Raw genomic sequence first — 20,914 nt, 5'->3', positions numbered from 1 at the left:
AAATGGGCCTGAAATGGGGCTTGGCAGATCCTAGTTACCAAGCCAAATTTCCTAATAAGCACATCATAAAAACAAGGACAGGTTGAAAATTGGGCTATATGGTCATCAAAGAATCATAATTATTTATAAGCTAATAGCTAGTTACTCAAGGGCCCTTGTTTCTGATGCCTATTTTTAAAGAATTTTGCTATTCAACAAAAGGTGGGATGAAGAAAAAAAGGAAATCAAATTAAAAAAAAATTTTTAGAAAGCCTGGTGGCAGTAGAGGCTAAAATGAGTTTGAGATTACCAATGAATTTCGAATCTACAGACTACTGAATGCTGTGTCAAGTTACCTGGGGAAAAGTGAGTCATCTCAACCTGTAGCAGCCTCAAGCCTCCAAAGCCTAGGTGAGAAGTGTGAACAGTGTTTAATTGAATACTGTTTGCTAAAAGTAAGTGTTCCCACTTTTCAACTGTTCTTATCCTGTTCTCCTGAAAACCTACCTAAAAGCCATACTCTAGGATTTAAACATCTTCAGGAAAAGGGGGAAAAATTAGTTAAAAATTCATTAGTTAAAAAAAAAACAATTAAACATGGCCCTCAGAGTCCAAATACAAATACTTCTGTACAAAACACCATCTGATCTACTAAAGAAGTTAAACTGAACTTACACACATATTGCCTCATCTGAAGCTCATGGTGAGCCAACTAGAACAGGTATTAAGAAAGATGAGGACTTACTCAGATACAAAGCCTGACTAGGACGTTCCTGTTGCCCATTCAATCCAATTTTCTTTCTACTTTGCGATTCTACTGGTAAAATTGATCATATAGGAAAGCACTTTAAAGAGATGGGCCATCAATTGAACGGTTGAACAAATTATAGTGTATGTGTATAACAGAACACCATTGTGCTATATAAAAAAAAATAAAGGAGGGGCAGCTAAGTGGATAGAGCACCAGCCCTGGAGTCAGGAGGACCTGAGTTCAAATCTCAGACACTGAAGCTGTGTGACCCTGGGCAAGTCACTTGTCACTTAACTCCAATTGTCTCACCTCCCCCCCTCCAGAGAAAAACCTGAGAAGACTTGCATGAACTGAAGCATAGAAAAGGAAGTAGAATCGGGAGAAGTGTATGCAATAATGAGAAACCCAAAATGAAACTGGAAAAAAGCTTTAGGTTTCTGGTCAAGCTCAATTCCATGACCAACCACTCCAGAGGACCCATGGTGAAGACATGCATCTCTTGACCAATGGGTGATGGACTCAGGTTGTAGATTGAGATATGGTCAATGTGGGGATCAGGGGATTTGTTTTGCTTGACCATGCCTATTTGTTATAAGGGTTTTTTTATTTTCCATTTCCCCTACACACACCTCATGGGGAGAATAGTGGGGAGAAAAAAGTTTTTTGTTAAATAAAAAAAAAGCAAATGTTTAAAATAAATAAATGGTCTTCAAGAAAGAGAGCAGGTGGGGCAGCTAGGTGGAGTAGTGGATAGAGTCATGAGTACCTGAGTTCAAATCCGGCCTCAGACACTTAACACTTACTAGCTGTGTGACCCTGGGCAAGTCACTTAACCCCAATTGCCTCACTAAAAAAAAAAAACAAAAAACAAAATAAAGAGAGCAGGTATAAATGGATGGCACTTACGAGTTGTTCACTAATCATTTCAAAATAATCCTTGGGAGCAATCCTCTTAGAAAGAGGAACTGGGAAGTGGGCTGGGTATGCAGGTGCCACCTCTACTCAAGTTAGGAGACATAACATAGTGGCAGGAAAGTGGCCTATTGACTAATTCCTTCCTATAGCTTTCTAGGAAGACAGGATGTCCTCTCTTCCCTGCTCTCTGTACAAAGATCCTTCCACAAGCTAAACAAGAAAGCAGACACTTTTTAAAAAGGTCAGTTCCTAATTTTGATAGTAAGTACAAGTAAAGAGTACAGGCCTAAACCAGAAGAGAGATTCTCAATTGTTCTAATTAACTCAGTTGTGACCTTGGGCAAACCACTTAACTTCTGTAAAAGTCACATCTTTAAAATGGGAAGAAAGGAGGGAAGAAAAGATGAAAAGACCTCTAACATTCACCGTTCCTAAAAGTTCTATTTCATTCAACAAATACTGATTGAGTACCTACTATATACAAAGTATTATGCAAATGTAGATTACCAATTAGACTCTGGATGCTTTAGTAATTTTTTTCAAGAAACAACCTGAAACTCACAAGTAGAAACAAACAAAAATTCACCTGATTGATATTCATTCTTTAATCCATTCCTTCTTTTGATTAATGAGCCTCCCATTCCATGTCAGAGGGACCAATAGGATAGACAGGACTTTATGCCAGAAAACATCACCTTCCTGGCCTTTCTAATGAAAATGTGTTGCCCACATTTTACGGGTACTTGCATATTACATCACCAAGAAAAATTAAGGCTCTCTATAATCTGGCCCAATTCTAACTCTTATCTTCCATTAGTAACATACAAATTCCTCTTCCCTGTTCCCTTACCACACCATGTTTATTCCTAATTGCTCTAATTGATCCTACATTACCATTCCTCTGATCCAAATTTTACCCACATTGACTTGTCAATTACTAAACATTTATTAAGTGCCTACTTTGTGCCAGGTACTGTGCTAAGCACAAAAAGAGGTGAGATAGTCCCTGCTCTTAAACAGCTCACAATTTTGGAGGGAAGATGATAAGCAAACAATGTGGAAACATTAAATAGGAAATAGTGAAAAGAGGGAAGGCATGAGAATTAAGGTTTAGGAAAAAGCTTCCTATAAAAGGGAATTTTCCCCCCCTTGATCTGAAGGAAGCCAGAGAGGTCAATAGGGTAGAGATGAAGAAGGAGAGCACTCCAGGCATGGGAGACAGTTAGAAAAAAATGCCCCAAGATGAGAGATGGAATGTGAGAGGGAGTGTCTTGTTCATGAAACAGCTAGGAAGCAAGTGTTACTGGACTGAAGAATACAAGGTTTAAGACTAGAAACAGTAAGAAGAGACCCGAGGTTGAAGTACTCTTACCGACAGAGTTTAACTGAGTGTGTGTGTGTGGGGGGGGGGGGGGTTGACATGATGGGACCTGCACTTTAGGAAAATCATTTTGGTAGCAGAATGGAGGATGGCTTGGAGTGGGAAGGGACTGGAAGAAGGCAGGCTCACCAACAGTTTATTGCAATAATCTAGGCTTGAGGTAATGAGGGCCTGCAGCAGGGTGGTGGCAGTGTGAGAGGAGACAAGGGGGCAAATTTGAGAGATGTTGCAAAGGCCTTGACAATAGATGGAATATGGTGGGAAGGGGGGGGAGGGGGGAGATAACGAAGATTCCAGAATGCCTCCAAGTTTGTGAGACTATGGGACTGGGAGGATGGTGGTGCTGTTCTCAACAATAATCAGTAGAGGGAGGAAATTTTAGTGGGGAGATAATTTTAAGTTTTCTACCTTTTCTCTACCACTTACTTTGACACCAAATCATATTCGCTATTATCTATTATTTTCATGTGTGCATGGTGACTCCCCAGCTAAAATTCCTGTAGGACAAAAATGTCACATTTCTTCAACATCTTGCTCAGTGACTAACCATAATTATTTGTTGAATGAATCAACTTACGAATTTTTGCATCGTAAAAATGATAAACTATTTTAAGGTGATAAAAGAGACTTAGTCCTTGCCCTCCAGGTGCTTCTTGGCAAAAGGGTATGACAATTATTTTAATAATTTACCAAATGCCATTGGCCCAACCATTCCAGAAATCTATTTGCAATTATACAAAAAAAAAAAAGTGACTAAAATGTTCCCACCCTCTGATCCAGAATTCTAGTGCTAGGTATATTACCCTCACCCTCACCCCGAAAGAAGTCAATGAATGAAAAAAAGAAAGGTCCCATATGCACCAGAATATTTATAACTGCTTTTCGTGGCAGCAAAAAAATGATGTTAGTCAACTGGAGAATAACTAAAAAATTGTGGTACAAAAATAAAGTTCAGTATTCCTATGCTATAAGAAATAATGAGTATGATGAATACAGAGACTTCTATGAACTGTTGTAAAATTAAAAAAAAAAAACCAGAACCAGCAAAACAATATGAAATCACTACACAACAACATAAATGGAAAAAACAACAAAACAATCAAAACTAAAAGCCTCAGAAATTATAGACCAAACTTGGCCCCAAAGCAAAGCTTTGAGAAGAGGCCCTGTTCTTCTATGGGAATTATGGATGTGAAACAATGCATGTGATGTTAAGACTTTTTCAATATGAAAAACACTTTTCACTTTTTAAAATTCCTTTTTTTAAGGGATGGCTCAGGGAAAAGAATAAAAAACGCTGACAAATGAAGTTGATTTTCTAAAAATAAAAGATATCAATTAAAAAAAAAACTTTAACCATACCACACTGTGTCATGTTTGCATTTCTTCTGTTTGCAGGACTTGATAATGGAATTAGACTTACATACATGGGCCTTAACCATCAATTTTAGATATTAACACTTTATTTTATCTCTTCAAACTGCCTAATTGTACCCTGATATCCACATCAGGTATTGGCATAAAAATTTAGTTTAAAAAGGGGGCAAAGGGTCAAATTTAGCACAAAGAAACAAAAAAATCCATGGGCACATGATTTTTCAGTCTGAGTTAAAGTTAAATTGGGAAATTTATGTATTGTTTTCTTCCAAGCGTACAGAACATATAAAAACCAAATTTTTGTCTATTAAGCAAAAAAGAGGGGGGGGGGGCAAGTATATCTGTAATCTTGAAGTACAGACACTAGGCATTCCACTAACCACAATAGACCTCCTGAAGACCAAGATGTCATCACTGCCAGGATCTTATTTACTGAAATTTAACAGTAATAGAAATGAGATCTATGCCCCCTTTGGAATGATTTTCTAACCTTTAATAATCTGACCAATCCCTACAGCACACACCAACCCCACTTTTTGTTTTAAAAAAGTACACAATTTACCTCTTTTTTTTTCTTCTTCATAACAGAGAGCAACTGAGGAAAAAAGAGCTGTCAAAAATCTTCATTCAAATCTACACAGAGATCTTGGGGGGATGTGGGAGGGGGAGCAACCCATTCCTGTTCTCGGTGCTTATTACAGCAACAAGATCAAACATGTCGGTACACTTAATCTCCAGCGGAGCATCCATTTTCTAAGGTAAAGCAGTTTCAACAGCATGTGTCACAATACCACACACTTTTTAGCAATTTAGGAAGGACTTTGGGGGGAAAGGACAACTTACCTAAGGCAAGCAACCTTTGACCTTTCTTTCACCTGTACTCTCACTGTACTCTTCTGAAAACCAGCTCAACAATTTATAATGAAGATTATCATCATTCTGTATTAGTTTACTTCCTAATATCTATTCTGAATTTTTCTGTATATTTAAGCTTCAACAATATATACTACAGGCCTGTTTTAGGTAGCAGTTAGCCAAGTCACTGGGTCAAAGTGACTTGCCCTAACAGCTGGGTAAATAGCAGACTTGAGTTACTACCTGTATAACCTTGGACAAGTAATTGAACCTCCCTGGGCCTCAGATTCCCTAATTATAAAATGAGGGGGCTGGCCTAGATATTCTGCAATGGTCCTTTCCATTCTGTCTATGTGAGCCTATGGCCCTGTGACTCCAAATTCAGGACTTGTTCCAGTAGTGATTAAAGGACACCATACTACCAAAAACCAAAACAAACTAAACAACCCAGAGTAGTGAATACACTAAAATCTGGTCGGACTCATCTTTTTCTTAACTTCTGCTGGGGCAGCTAGGTGGCACAGTGTGTATAAAGCATCGGGCCTGGATTCAGGAGGACCTGAGTTCAAATCCGACCTCAGACACTGGACAGACACTAGCTGTGTGACCCTGGGTAAGTCACTTAACCCCAATTTTCTCTCTCTCTCTCACACACACACACACACACACCCCACACACAAAAACCGCAAAACAAAAACAAAAAACTTCTGCCAATACAGACGAGTACCTTATAGTGTTAAGAGAGCTGCATAGGGCAATGAAATGTTAAGTGACTTGTATGAAATCACATAGGCAGAAGTCAATAGCAGATGCTGAACGCTGGTCAGACCAGCACTATGCCACACTGGCTTACATCCACTTCAATACTTTGAAAAAGTATTAAAAGTCAGTGGAAATAATATACTTTGAGAAATGTTAAAAATTAACCAACCAAGTTTTTAGCATCACTATCCAGAATTAATAAGCTAAGGATACGTCTGAAGAAGTACTGTTTTGTCAGGAGTCATTACCCAGTACACAACACATCAACTCTAACACCAGTATCCCAGTCCGTGTTGTGAGTCATAATTCATACAACATGGTTTTTTCTGACACTTGAACTATCTCACAGGGTCCCAAACCAGACACCCCTCCCCCCAAAAAAGAAAACAAGAATTCCAGAATGTCAGGGTCAGGTGAGAACCAGTGCATTTGTTTACTGAAATGTTAAATAAGAACATATCTTGAACACCAGTGTAGCACTTCAATATTTAATGGGGGTGCGGTTGTCTAAAAATCTGTTCAAAGAACTCTCTTTTCATAGAAACATCTCACTGAACTACAAAGTAGGGGGGGAGAATAGGGTTGAAATCAATGGTTTTCACCAACTTTCTTAATTTGGTTCATCAAATATATACTCAAACTAGAATACAATTTGATACTGTAAGATCTACCTTATACTTTCTTGTGGAATTCATGTCCCAATTTTTCTATCTATATAAAAATGGTTTTTATATGCAAATGGAGCTAATTACTTTCTTCCCAACTTGGACAAAACCCAACACTACCTGGGGTCCAAATGAAAGATGAGATTCACCTGAGTCAGTTGATCCCATATAGCACAGGCCACTCACAGGGGCATGCTTCAAGCTCACCTGTGATTAAGATGAGTCATAAAAGAAGCAACTTTACTCAAACTTGATCAGGAGGCATCTCTAAAACTTCTTCCTGAGGCCACCTAATGGCCTTCCTTGCATTTAATAGGAAGCAATTACTCAACTTCACTGTGGATGACTGAACTCTTTCACTTTTGTCTTTGTATCACCAATTGATTGCAAACATGTAGAGAATTCCAAATACTTGATGCTTTCTAAATGAAAACCAAATATATTAAAACATAATTCACCTGGGTAATGGCTAGGGATGGCATAGATTTTAGGATAATAAGCCTTAAACTGGAAGGGGTTTTAGAGGTCGTCAGGTTCAACCCCTTTATTTTACAGATGAGGAAACTGAGGCACAAAGTGGTCAAGTGACTACATAGATAGTGTCTAAAACAGAATTCAAACCTAGGTCTTCCAGACTCCCAAGTCCCATAACTCTCTATCCACATCCTAATGTTACCTTCACCAGACAATTTCTAAAGGACTATCTTTGCACCAGTGTAATATCTTTAAGATGGTATCATACTACTTTACTTGCATTTGCACAAGAATCATCATCCCTGAAGCTAAGTTACCTCACACACACACAACAAGAAGCATTTATTAAACCTCTACTGTTCACTAAGCACTGTACCAAGTGCTAGTGTTACAAAGGGAAAAAAATTCAAAGTCTCTACCCTCAAGAAGCTTAATCAAGAGCTTCATTTGATGAGGGGAAGGTGGATTCGCCACTGGGGGTAATGAAAATTGCACTTTGCTTGGTCAGAGGGCTTGGGCTCCTTTCCCAACTCTGATTGCATGCTGTGTGACTTTTGGGCTTATTTACTTTTCTGAAAATTGGGGATAATACTTACAACCATCTATTCCATAAGGTTGTTTTGAGGAAAGTACTTTGTAAACCATAAAGCACTATGCAAATATGAGAATTACATCTGACACTATAACCCAGATACCTGTTTTATTTAGCTTGTCCCATTAAAGCAAGCTCTCAAATATTCAAAAGGATCTGTGATCCTGTCAATGTGGGCATCACAACCTATACTTCTGCCTGCCCATCCCTCCTATCAATGTTCTCCCATAAATTCACCAAATAACTGAAGGGCCTTCTTTCCTCCTATGGTCACAAGGATACCATAGGAGTACATGAGCTTACTATTGGTATGTCTTCCCTCACACAGTGGTGGAAATTTTTCTTTAAATAAAGTAAATAAAAACTATAGAAAGAATGTAACAATGTTAGAGGTTAAGACTCTAGTGTATTGGAAAGACTGGAATTTTGGGGTCCGCTGATCTGGCCAACTTCATTTCATTTCTGTCACCCAAAAGCTCTTTATGACCCAAACTTCTCTGAGCCTCTATTTCCCCACATGTCAAATGAGGAGGCTGAACTAGAGGAACTATTGAACTATTAAGTCCTTTCCTGCTGATATGCTATGATTTGTTTGGAATACCAGAATTCTTGATATCAAGGTTCAAGCTTAGGGCAATTTTCAAATGGAGTAATTACAGAATAAATAGACAAATTTTCAGGATAATCTGAAAAAAACTTGCATATTGATTATGTAGAAAATTATCTTAAGCATCTGCTTTTTAACTGCTTTGAAACATAATCACTTGCAAGCCAGAAGCTAAGCTTCCTGAATGCTGATTAAGCCCCTTACTTGTTAAAACTGGTTTTATGCTTCACCTGAAAATTATTCAAAGTAAGAATCTTCCATGGTTATTTGTGCGACTTATTTTCTGTCTACAGGTGACAAATACATCGTTTCCTCTCACATCAATGTATTATACTCGTGCTATAGTCAGCCTTAGGTTTATGATCAAAAGTGATCACGGAACTGAGTTTTCAAAACCTTAAGTATAAGTTAATTAGAATAATAACACAGTTCTAACAAATGAAATATGTATAGTCCTAGAAGGGATTGCCTGCAAGCAATTACTGAGCGATAATAATGAAAACTAAGGAGGGGGGTCGAATGTCCATATTCAAGAACTCAACTTATTATTACTGAACCTACAACTTAATGTCAGTGTTTGAGGTGTTAGATATTTTTTCAATTACATTGAATGGATAACGGATAATCTTCCATTATAAAGTTGAAGAGAATTATAAAATCCCCTTTAAAAGCTTCTTGAATATAAAATGATTCTCAAAATCATCTTTTTGGTGACTGGACTATAAACTAAATTAGAAGCATATGTTTGAAGCTTCCCTTAAATTATTTCGTTTACAAAAATGGGGAAAAAGGATTAAGTCAAATTAGTTTTAATTAAATCTCAAACCAGGAAACCTGTTTAAGGTGTTCCCTTAGCAGGCAGACCATAATGTTAAAGACACTGCTGATATAGAGTAATGAGGCCATGAAAATATGAGCTTTTGTCTTTCCTTATATCCTTAGTGCCTATGACGGTGCCTGGTACATAAGTCAATAAATTAGTTTAAGTTGATTTTGACTGACAAGATACTGCTTTGAAAAACTAGTTATGAGGGGCAGCTAGGTGGCACAGTGGATAAAGTACTGGTCTTGGATTCAGGAGGACCTGAATCCAAATCTGACCTCAGACATTTGACACTTACTAGCTATGTGACCCTGGGCAAGTCACTTAACCCTCTCTTTGCCCCACTAAAAAGAAAAAAGGAAAAAAAAGAAAAGAAAAACTAGTTATGAACCTAGTAAAATTTTCTGTATATTTACAAATGAATTATTATAACTCTTAAACACGGTTGAGTACATTTACCCTGAAATCTAATCAAATCCATAATCTATGGGTATTATTTATGCACATTCCCACCCCACACCCAAGGCCAGAAGAATGACTTGTTCAAAAATCCCTTTTCCAAATCAGTACCAAAGGGATGGAGTTTTCCTTGAGTAGCTAAGTTTTCTATACCAGAAAATTACTTTTCAATATAATTGTCCATAGTTGCATACTGCTGAGCCCAACCTATAGTTAATAACTGAATAATGAATAAAATCAGTTAATATAGCAACATACCCTGAAATTTATCTCTACAGTCCTTTACAATTCAAGCAATATATGGAAATGTATTTAGTACTACATACCTAAATGTATATAGAGCTATATAATAGCTAACTATCCACTACCTCTTTAAACTACCATTCCTTTTTCTAACAGATCCAAACAAACTCTTGACATAAAAAACCTGAACAAAAAAGTTTAATCTGAAACAACTGCTTGTATTCAAGAGATTCGGCATAAAATCCTTTAAGAAATTCCACCTGGATTCTTAAAATAACTCAATTTATAAAAATTATCTACATCCACTTCAATTATATAACGAGTAAAATAAATTCAACAAAACTACTGGCATGTCTTTTTTTTTTTTTTAATCCAGACAGTGAACTAAGAAGAAAGAAGTCAAGTTGTGTGCAGGTCAAGACTCCTATTAACTCATACCATTAATGAAATAAAACTGTAAGCATAGCAAAATGGGCACACATACTGGAAGTGATGAAATTCACTACCTTTGATCTCCCTGCCCATCTCTCCCAATTTATGTAAACTTCAAACAGAGAGCAATGAAACATGGCTCTAATTAGAAAAGACCATAGGGTGACACCTCTCAAGGTAATGAGATATAGTGTAAAATTTTTCTTTTTAATTAAAAAAAAATCTAGTAAAAACTCTTATTTTAAACTTTCTATGATTTCCTATAAATGAAATCACAGGTCCAGTCCCTAATCCTACAATTTAAAACTTCTTTTATCAATTCTAGGCAGATATATAGCCTAATGTACAAATCCAATCAGAAGATGACTTCTGAGCCACATTTATGTCTTTCACACATAACCTGAAGCTTCTTCAAACTCTCTAATTCCTGTCTAAAATGTTATATTAAAACCAAAATTAAAAAAAAATGTTTTATTATTCTAGACTCTACAGATCAAGTAGCAGTCATCATGAGGTTTTCCAATTGGTTAAAGGTATAGTTTGAATAAATATGAAAAAGTTGCTGCTTCTAGTTTGGCTTGCTCAAATAAATGGCTGTTTTTATTTTTTATTTTTTTAAGTAAGTCTTAACATAAGAGCTAAGGCAGTATACTGAAAATCACATTTCTATAACAGGCTTGTGGTAAATGACATGTCACCATCAGGCACACATCTCCAGAGTGGTAGGATAGAGATTTGGAAGAGAAAATCTGGGGTTCAAATGACACCTTTTGATGCATTTACTGTGGGAACATGGGTGAGCCTGCACTTCTTCATCTGTAAAATGGAGACAATATTCAGTAATAATAGCTAATATTCATGTCTACTATGTGTCAGACACTGTGCTAAGTGCTTTACAAATAGTCTATCACATACATTTGATCCTCACAACCACCCTGGGAAATATTATTAACCCCATTTTACAGATGAGGAAGTGAGGCAAACAGAGGTTAAGTGACTTGCCCTGTGTCACACAGCTAGTGTCTGAAGCTCCATCTGGACTCGTCTTCTGGACTACAAGTCCAGTGTTCTATCCACTGCGCCACCTAGCTGCCTATTTCTCTTAAGTCTTAGTGATGCTCAAACGATAGATAATACAAGTAAACGTTACTTATTCACAACCTCTCCCCTCACATCTACTTCCTTCTCATCTTCCTCCTCTTTTTTTCTTCCCTTTTTCTCTGGTCTCTCAGTAGTTCCTAGGTACAAAGGTATCACTCAAGGGCTTAAAAAACTTGTTCGTCCTTGCTATACTCTAAAACTTTCAGGCTTCTAAATGTACTACATACAAAACAATGAAATGAGATGCACCATCACAATACCAACTGTTTATAGGTTAAAAAACAAAACACAAAACTCCCCTGTGGACTACCTTTTGGAATGTTAGGTTAGACACTCTCTGACTCCCCATTTTCTCAAAATAAAATACCTAAGCAGCTGCCTGCCAAAATTATGTTTGTGCTCCAGCATTCAATTAATGAGGAATATTGGAGTTTCCCCAATTTGGACCAGAAAACCCTATGGGCAGCTTATGCTTGAGAAAAATAGACAAATGGAGAGCTGAAAAGCCTCCTGAATGGGAAGACAGAGAGGTGTGTGTGTGTGTGTGTGTGTGTGTGTGTGTGTGTGTGTGTGTGAGAGAGAGAGAGAGAGAGAGAGAGAGAGAGAGAGAGAGAGAGAGAGAGAGAGAGAGAGAGAGAGAGAGAGAGAGAGAGAGAGATAGATGCGCCTAGGGTCACACAGCTAGTGTCAAGTGTCTGAGGCTAGATTTGAACTGAGGTCCTCCTTAATCCAAGGCCAATGCTTTATCCAATGAGCCACCTAGCTGCCCCCCCACCCAAGAGATCTTTAAAATGCCTTCATATATACTATCTTCTACTTACAGCTTTATGAAATGGGAAATTAGGTGCTGTTGTGCTTATAGCCATCAGTAAAAAAAAAAGTGATGGGGAAGACTGAAGTTTAAAAAAAAATTGTCCTATATCAAATACAACTATAGAATGACCTTTTTTTTAGTTGTTTTTTTTTTTTGGGGGGGGGGGCATGGGGTTAAGTGACTTGCCCGGGGTCACACAGCTAGTAAGTGTTAAGTGTCTGAGGTCAAATTTGAACTCAGGTCCTTCTGAATCCAGGGCTGGTGCTTTATCTACTGCGCCACCTAGCTGCCCCCCTAGAATGACTTTTAAAAGAACCTTAAGTCAGTAGAAAAGTTTTACTCCCTAGGTTTCACAAACTGATATCAAAGCTGACTTTCTGAAAAGTCTGTGTACAGTTTGGTCTCGGGCTCAGAAACCCTAGCTCTGATTGACCTTGGGCACATCTGTAAAATGCCCTACCTCAGAGTGGTTGTGAGAATAAATTAGAATATGTGTCAAAGGACTCATCCAAATGAAACACATGATAGAGGTACTTTACTGACTCTTCCCAGTAAGTACATCCCAGTGAGTGATCAAATTAAAAAGGAATCCTTTTAAAGAAGTACACCGTTTAACAGCTTTTCTATTCCATTGTAAAAAGTAATGGAATACTAAACAAACTAAGTATGAAAACATAAATGCACAGCAGTCAATGAGGGCTTTATCTGGTTATCCCTCCGGTGACTTTTTTCTCCAGGGTGAGCAAAAGAGTCTGACAAAGCCTGTGGGGAGGTGTTTCAATCAGCTTTCTCCACCCCTATCAGTACCACCCACCCTGGAGAGTAGTTTGCAGGTGAATCTTTCCAGAAATATTCAGCTACCTAGTCTCTAGGCCTTCAAATTCTCCCAGCATTACTGGTTTGAATCACACAGAACAAACAGTCTCCACCCAATTCCTACTTCTTTTGTCTGAAGCACCTATTCACTGAGAACCACCTTGATTGATTACCCAGAACAGTGAAGTAGCATCAAAAACAAGATTCACCAAAATGCTTCCTAGGTGGCCAAAGGGAAGAGATTTATTTTCTCTCTCCATCACATTCTCCAGGATCACAACAAGAACTCACAAAGACAGCATGCCCATAAATGTAAACTCCCAAGAGTGAGTGACTAGAAGAGAAATATTTACATGTCAAAGGTAATCTAAAATGAGGCAGATGAACTCAATTGTCTTAACTTGCATCTATTGTATTACAAATATAAAAGAAAAACATTCCCACCAGAAATAGTAGACTAGGAGCTCCTTGAGGGCAGGGGTGGCATTGCTTTCAAGCTGGTCTTAGTATCTCTAGCCTAGATAACTGAGCTTTTATTCACTCTCCCTTCAGCAGTTATGAAATGGAGGGGAAACTGACACAAGTGTTTTAACTTCTGAAAGCTAATTCATGTATCTCTGTTCTTCAGAAATTGGTCCCTTTGATTTGTGGGAGGATTTCTCTACAAGGAGAAATTTCAATGGATGTGAAAACAAATCTGGGTTTCCTATTCAGAATTAAGTCCCAAGACTCTAAGATCCACATAATTCAACTCTTATATACATGTAGAAATCAAAAATGTTAAATGAATTTCCCCTGATATACACAAAGAGCTTATCCTATTAAGAAAAGTTTACATTTTGAACAACTTAGTCACCCAATGATACAGGTTTACCTTTTGGACCAAGAAATGATGATGCTGGCTATCAACTCTGGCTTCTGCTAAGACTCTACATTTCATTCACCAAGGACAATTTTATAAGTAGAATTTAACCTTTGGCAGTAAACCTTTCCAAATTTCTCCCCCTAAGATTCAAGCTCTTGTTTGAAAGGTATATTTGGGCTCTTATAACTACTCTGAAAAATTAGATGTGAAAAGTTATCTATGAACCTTTGTTCTGAATAAAGTGAGAGATTGGGAGGAGGGAGAGAGGGAAGGCCATTCTCCAAACCTAATCTTAGGGAATGATTATCACAGTCAAAGAGGAGAAAAACTATTGTCAGATTATCAGCAGAGACAGTGGATCAATATGGATTGATATCATATAGTATTTTTTTCCTTTTGAATGAAAACCTAACCTTTTGTTTAATAAAAGATCACTTTATGGTTTATTTGAGAATCCTAAATAAAATAATCGGATTACTACATAAACTAGGATGCTATTACAAACATGAACCCAACACTTTTGGTAATATCTCTTCCTATTCAAAGAGCCTGTCTGAAGAGGCTGCCATCTGACACCTCTCCCATGGCCAGGGAGCAATAAACATCAATTAGGTACTCAGAAAAGGGAAAAGGCTATTTTAATGTAATGAGTGCAAAAAATGAATAGCCTTCCCTCCCCCCCATTTCAAAAATTAAACAGAGTGCAGAAATTAAATGTAATAAATATTATTAAAAGAGGGAATGCTCTGACAAAAATGCTGGGTTAATTTTAGCATCCTTCTGTTTAGCTGCTTAGCAACACTTATCCTATGACCTTCTAAGCACCACCTACTTTTAAAAAGGATAATGAATAGAACCATCAAAGGGTTCACCTCTGATAGTCTCCAGTGACCACGTTTTTACCACTCTGTATGAGTGAAATGAAATGAAAATAATAGCCAATATTTACACACATTTCTCTTTCTTTTAGGGCTTTACAAAAATTCTCATCCCTTAAATTTATATTACCAACAGGGTCATCCAGAGTCTCTCAAAAAAACCAAAACAAAACAAAAAACAAACCTCGGAAGATGAAAAAAACTTTGTTAACTAGGTTATCACATGAACTGAAAATCTTGTTATGCTGACAAGAAAAAGAACTTTTAAAATGACAATTCATATACCATCATAGCAAGTGGGGGGAGGTATATGAGCTGTTTTTTGTTGTGTCTTAAAACTTTCTAACCAGACTGGATAGACATCTAAATGTTAGGTCTTTGTGTACCTAAAATAAAGACCAGGGGAAGAAAAGGTCTCTTGCTTGATGGTGCAAACAGTTAGGAATGGATGCACCACCTGGACCAGCTGAGTCAAACTCACACTCCACCACGCGGTCCACAAACTTGTCCATTAAACAACTTACATTCTGAAGCTGATGAGAAAAAAATTTAAAACGATGTATTAAATGTCATTTATTTTTTCATAACATATTAAACACCAGAAGCATCATCTCCCATTAATTTACCTCTTAAAAAGAAATAAATGCAAAAAAAAATCTCTTTATAGATAGCCAAACTTTAAGAAACAAGAAGAGCATATCTTCATTGAACGACTGAAAAAGATCTGGCTGATTTTAAGCTTTCTAAACAACCCAAAATGAGGTTTGGCACTTTAGACTGCTTTAAAATGGATTAAATGATGACATTCCAATTTATCAATATGCCTTTTTAAAAAAAGTGAAACCCCAAAATGTACCAGGTAAGACAACTATTTGTGAGCCTCAAAAACTCTTCAACAGTTAAGTTGTGAATATCCACTTGATTAAATAATTGATGTTGATCCATTCTGTTATCAACTAAAAATTAGCTTATGTTAAAAGACTGCATTTTAGGACTTTGTGCATAGTCGTAAAAAGTTGAAAAAACTAAAGACTCTAAAATTATCATGGCTCACTTAAGCATGAATTACTTTAAGCATCCTTTAAAGTCATTCAACCAAAACTTCTGTGGGAGTTTCCAAGGAAAAGCAGGAACTAAGTATTTTTTAAATCGTAGCTTTTAGCCAAGACCTGTAACTTCAGAACCTTATCAAATTATGTCTTTGAATTATTTTTTTTTAGTAATCACATCTAGAGGATGCCTTTGTAGGTCCCTAAAAAGAAAAATATTTGATCAAAGTGGTTCCCTCCTCCATCTCTTTTCCATCTCTCATTAAAACAGCAGTTGCAACAATTTCAGGATGAATTCCTGAACAGTAACTGCACATATCTAAAAGAGAAACCTGAAAAATGCTGTTATACATCAAAGTATTTGCTGAAATCATTTCAAGACTCTCCTCCTTCCTATTTCCAGTATCATCCATCCAAGAAACAAACTTTTTTTCCATTAGCTTTCTGAGAGGGCTGAAAACTTCAAACTTTAAGGCAAAGATGAAGATCATTTTTACACGGATGAGAAAAGTTTTAAAACCTGCTTTTTAAAAGATATGTACTCTTCCTCTTCTTCATCCTCCCCGCCTCCCCTTCCCCAAACTCTCTAAAGTGCATGAGTTGTGTGCTGCTGCTGCCTCTGAAGCCGTGTAGAATTTCGTAATGGAATGTGAACTGCTCGTCCGGATCTGGGCTCACGTTCTATCTCCTAACCAGTAAGAGCAAGGGAGGACAAATCTGCTGAGCAAGGAGAAATTCTCTCCTCCTCTTTTTATAACCCATCAAGGATGCATTGCAGAACCCAACCCTGGTCTACGCCAACGGCAACCAAAGGACTCACAGGATCCCGGTCCACCAGTCCGGTCCACTTAGTACAAACAAAGTGGAATCCTCCTTGCCTCTACACACAAGTACGTGTACATACACGCAGACACACACAAGCACACACACAAAACTTCCCCGAAGGCACCCCCCCCCCCAAAAAAATAAGTTTTCCGGCCACCAACTGGACATCACCGAGTCCACCACCTCGGTGGCTCTGCCTGACAACAAAATGGGCTAGTCCCGAGAGCCCGGCGCTGCATCCCTGGAAGATCGGAGCGGTGCCGCATTCCCACCCCACCCCCAGCTCTCCATGGCCAAAAAAAGTAACACACACCCGAAGAGAAGTTGGCCGCGCCGAGGGCACAGGCTCGGGCCGCTGGTACTCACCGCCGAGGCGGGCAGGGTAGGGCAGGACTAAGCGTTCCCGGGCCGACGGACGGAGGAACTACATCCTCCTCACGACCCCATCCAGAGGGGGAAAAAACTGCTGATCCACAGGGAGGGAGGGAGGGAGGGAGGGGTGGGGTGGGGGCAGGGGGGTGGCCTGGGGACGGGAAGGACCTCCCCTGCTTCTTAGCAACCATTAAGGTCGCAGTTTCCTAAGAGACCAAGGGGTGGGGGTGGGGGAGAGGTGGGGGGGGGGGGGAGGAGAGGGCGAGGCGGACTGGGGGGGGGGGGGTGAAGGCAGACGAGGAAGACGCCAGGAAAACTTTCGTGGTAGTGGCGGGGTGGATGCGGAGATCAAAAGGCATCTTGCCACGTTCAATTAGCAATAGCCCTGCCCCGGCTCACCTCCTCCACCCCCCACCCCCCCCCCACCCCCGCCATCCATCGCCCTCCCCCTGAACGCGAACTCCCGACTGGGTAACGTAGAGTAAGTAATGGATGCGAGGAGGAAGGTGAGATGAAGAGCCCACGCTTCCCGGCTGGTCCAGCGGGCGCAGGGCAAAAGTTCTAGGAGTACTCCCCTCCTCCCCTCTCCTCCTCCTCTTCCTCCCTCTCCGCCCCCCCTCCCCCCCGGGAGCCAGGATCATCTATCTCAACAAGTCTCCCGGTTTCAGATGCTCCTCCAGCGTCTTCCTGTACTCGTGATGTTGCGTGTGTGCGTGGTGTGGTTCTTCCTCCCCGTAATGTATGTTACACACTCACAACTCACACTCAGAGATGGGCTTCGAACACAAACGCTTTCCTTAGGCACCACGCAAGTGGAAAATAAGTTGTTTTTTTTTTAAAGTACTCTCCAAATAAAGTGGATTCCACCCCCCTCCCCCCTCCAAAAAACAAAAAAACCCCAACTAACTCCGTGTTCTAAATTGTACGGCTTGGGACTGTTATAACTTTTAAAACAAGGAAAAGCTCGCTAGGGACTTGAAGAAGGGGGGGCTAGAGTACGAGCACACACAGACACCCCCACTTCGGAGAGGCGGGGGAGGGAGAGACAGACACAGTCAGAGAGATCAAAGTACGAATGTGAAAGGCAGAGACGGATGCTTCCACCGACCCGAGAAACACCGAAAAGGGAACCAGTCAGACCGAACTCAAAGCCCCCAGTACCTTAAAGCAGGCGTCTTCATCTCAACTTTTCGAACATTAAAAAAAAACCTCTCAAAAATGACTTTCAAATATGTAAAGGGGGGAGGGAAGGGAAAAATTTCCCCTCCCCTTTCAGGAAAGAAAAAAAAAGTTGGAGGAGGGTGGGCGGAAGATGGAGAGTTGCGTTTAAAAGAGATGTTTCTTGCTGGCAGTCCGCGCACCATCCAAGTTCTGGTGGTTGCTGGTTAAAAATAAACTTTGCAGCAGGAGAAGGAGGAGATGATCTGGCCGGATTCCTGAGCTCAGACGGTTTAATATGGATGAGCATCAGGTCCTGCAGGCAAAACGCTGGTGGTGCTGGTGGTGCTGGTGCTGGTGCTGCTGGTGCTGCTGCTGCTGCTGCGGCTGCTGCTGCTACTCTCAGGGAGCTGGTTGGTGGAGAGTCAGCAACAGGGAAGGGAAAAGGAGCAAAGGAAGGGGAGGGGGGAGGGGGAGGAGGAGGAGGAGCAGAAGGCTGCACAAACTCATCATCACCACTGCCAACCAAACTTTAGGGGGAAGAACGCACAGCGCGCACTGTTTTTGGTTAAAGGTGAAGGCAGAGCATTGAAAGACACTAATCAACTTTTTTAAAACTACAAGCCACTTATCCCCCAAATTCTCCAAAGGAGCGCTCTCATTCAGGCAGCAGACACATCTTTGAAACTGAGTTAAAGATAGAACCACATTCTTGTACTCACGGTTAGTGACTCTACGGGGCAGAACTGTTTGCGCCGAGACATGATTTAATGGTGACTGATGAGCTTTAGCGAGAGAGAAAGAGAGAGAGAGGAAAAGAAAAAAAAAGGAGAGATGCAAAGTTGTTCCGGAAAAGGAATCAAAATGGCGTTTCTGGATGTGCAAAGTTCATCAACTCCACAATAACTTCCCTTCTTCCTCTTCTCCCAGAAGGAGGAAGATGGGCAAAGCATTGGAGACAACCCCACCTCGTCCCAAAGTCGTTTTTAGGGGTCGATCCCCCCAACCCTTCCTCCCCCCTCTTCCTTGCCCTCACTCTCTCTGTCTCTCTGTCTCTCTCTCTCTCTCACTCAGTGACTCTCCCTCTCTCACCCTGATAAGTAGACACATCACGTGTTGCTCCTGCTAGTCTCCTGGGGACGTGTTACTGAGCTGCTGCTGCTGCTGCTGCTGTTACTCTACTACTACTAAAGGTTGTCCTCTCTCCATTCGATGTATCCTTCGGCTGGGCTAGCCTCCTGTTCCGATGTGCCATTACTTCCTATCTTTCCCCAACTAGTACTTTACAGAAACAACCGTCATCTTTGGGGGGAATTTTTCCTGTGTTCTCCCCAACTCACACAGGCGCCCCAACAACACACACGCGCGCGCGCGCGCACACACACAACCACACACACACACACACACACACACACACACACACACACACACACACACACACACACACACACACACACACACACACACACACACACACACCAGCTTGGTCTTTGCACTCCTGGAAGGTGCGAGGGGTAGGTTAGTGAGTTTGGTGCTGCCTGGAGGGGGGAGGGGCTGCCCTGCTGTTGGGGAAGGGAGTAGTAGCAGCAGCAGCTGAAGCTGATCCAAATCAGCTTCCCTCCTTGCAAACTTCTGCGACCTTCCCTGCGTCCACTGCAAGCACGCGAGTGGCTTTTGCTTTCCAAGCCCCTAGGAATCATGGAGCTTCGTGTGTGTGTGTGTGTGTGTGTGTGTGTGTGTGTGTTTCCCCCATCTTTCACGTTATTTCAACCTTTGGTTTACTTTTAACTGGGTGAAAGGGGAAGAAGGCTTAGGGATGCTTCTTATGATGCCTTTCTAGAAGAAACACTTTGGAAACATCCAAAGAAAGTTAGGTGTCTGCTGAATCTTCTCTGCCACCTGCTGCCATTGCTTCCTCCTTAATAATAGCTAACATTTACAACGCACCTGAAGGTTTGCAAAGCACTTTTGTCTGTTATCTCATTTACTATCTCATCCTTGAGCAACTATCTGAATGTTTTCATAAATTCCCAGCCTTCAACCCCAACCCCTTAACAGTTCCTTTCTTCAGACATTCTGCTCACCATCTTAATTCTGGAAGAGTTAGTAGGTGATGGAACAGTAGATAAAGGAATATTATCACTTCTCCACCCCTACTTCAAGTTAATCCACCTCCAGTAGGCCCTCCCACCACACCTCAAAGTGGGAGGAAGTTCCCAGATGAATTTGCTTTGTGGGGGTACTGTCTTGACTCTCTTTTAACTTGACACTTCCTGTCAGCTCACAGCACAGGAAAATAATATTCAGACTGGAGTAGATGGTTGGAGAACACAAACCAGAGTTAAAATCCCTTTAAGCATGCCTTTTACCTCCCTTCGGCAATGAAATCCCTCTCTTCCCAAGCCTTTGCAATCAGACTTCATACTCCCAACACTTGACTGAAACTGCTTTCTCCAAGATTAACAATGATCTCTGATGATCTTTTCTCAGACCTTATTCTTCTTAATTGCTAATAGCTTAAACTGCACGCAACTGTTGACACTGTCAACCATCCCCTCTCACCATATTCTCTCTCCTTTAGAGTCAGTGATGCTGTTCTGTCCTACACTGCCTTTTGTTTAACCACTCCTCAGTCTCCTTTGCTGCATCAAAATGTATCTTCCTCCCAATAATGGAGGATGGGGAGGAGATGTATCCTCCTTGGCTGCATAGTAGGTTCCT

The 20,914-nt window shown here is 40.2% G+C and overlaps 1 protein-coding gene across 1 annotated transcript in view; it reads right to left on the bottom strand.

The window, feature by feature from the left end:
* The window catches only part of RREB1 (ras responsive element binding protein 1), a 147,735-nt gene extending 129,150 nt beyond the window's left edge, over positions 1-18,585 (bottom strand). Inside the window, exon 1 of the mRNA XM_043976480.1 lies at positions 18,197-18,585. The gene's annotated coding sequence lies outside the window, so the exon portion shown is untranslated. The remainder of the gene's footprint in view (positions 1-18,196) is intronic.
* Positions 18,586-20,914: the final 2,329 nt, after the last annotated feature.

The sequence above is a fragment of the Dromiciops gliroides genome, chromosome 1 (genome assembly GCF_019393635.1).
Source record: "Dromiciops gliroides isolate mDroGli1 chromosome 1, mDroGli1.pri, whole genome shotgun sequence".
NCBI classification, from domain to species: Eukaryota; Metazoa; Chordata; class Mammalia; order Microbiotheria; family Microbiotheriidae; genus Dromiciops; species Dromiciops gliroides.
This window is presented reverse-complemented; position numbering and strand designations above follow the sequence as displayed.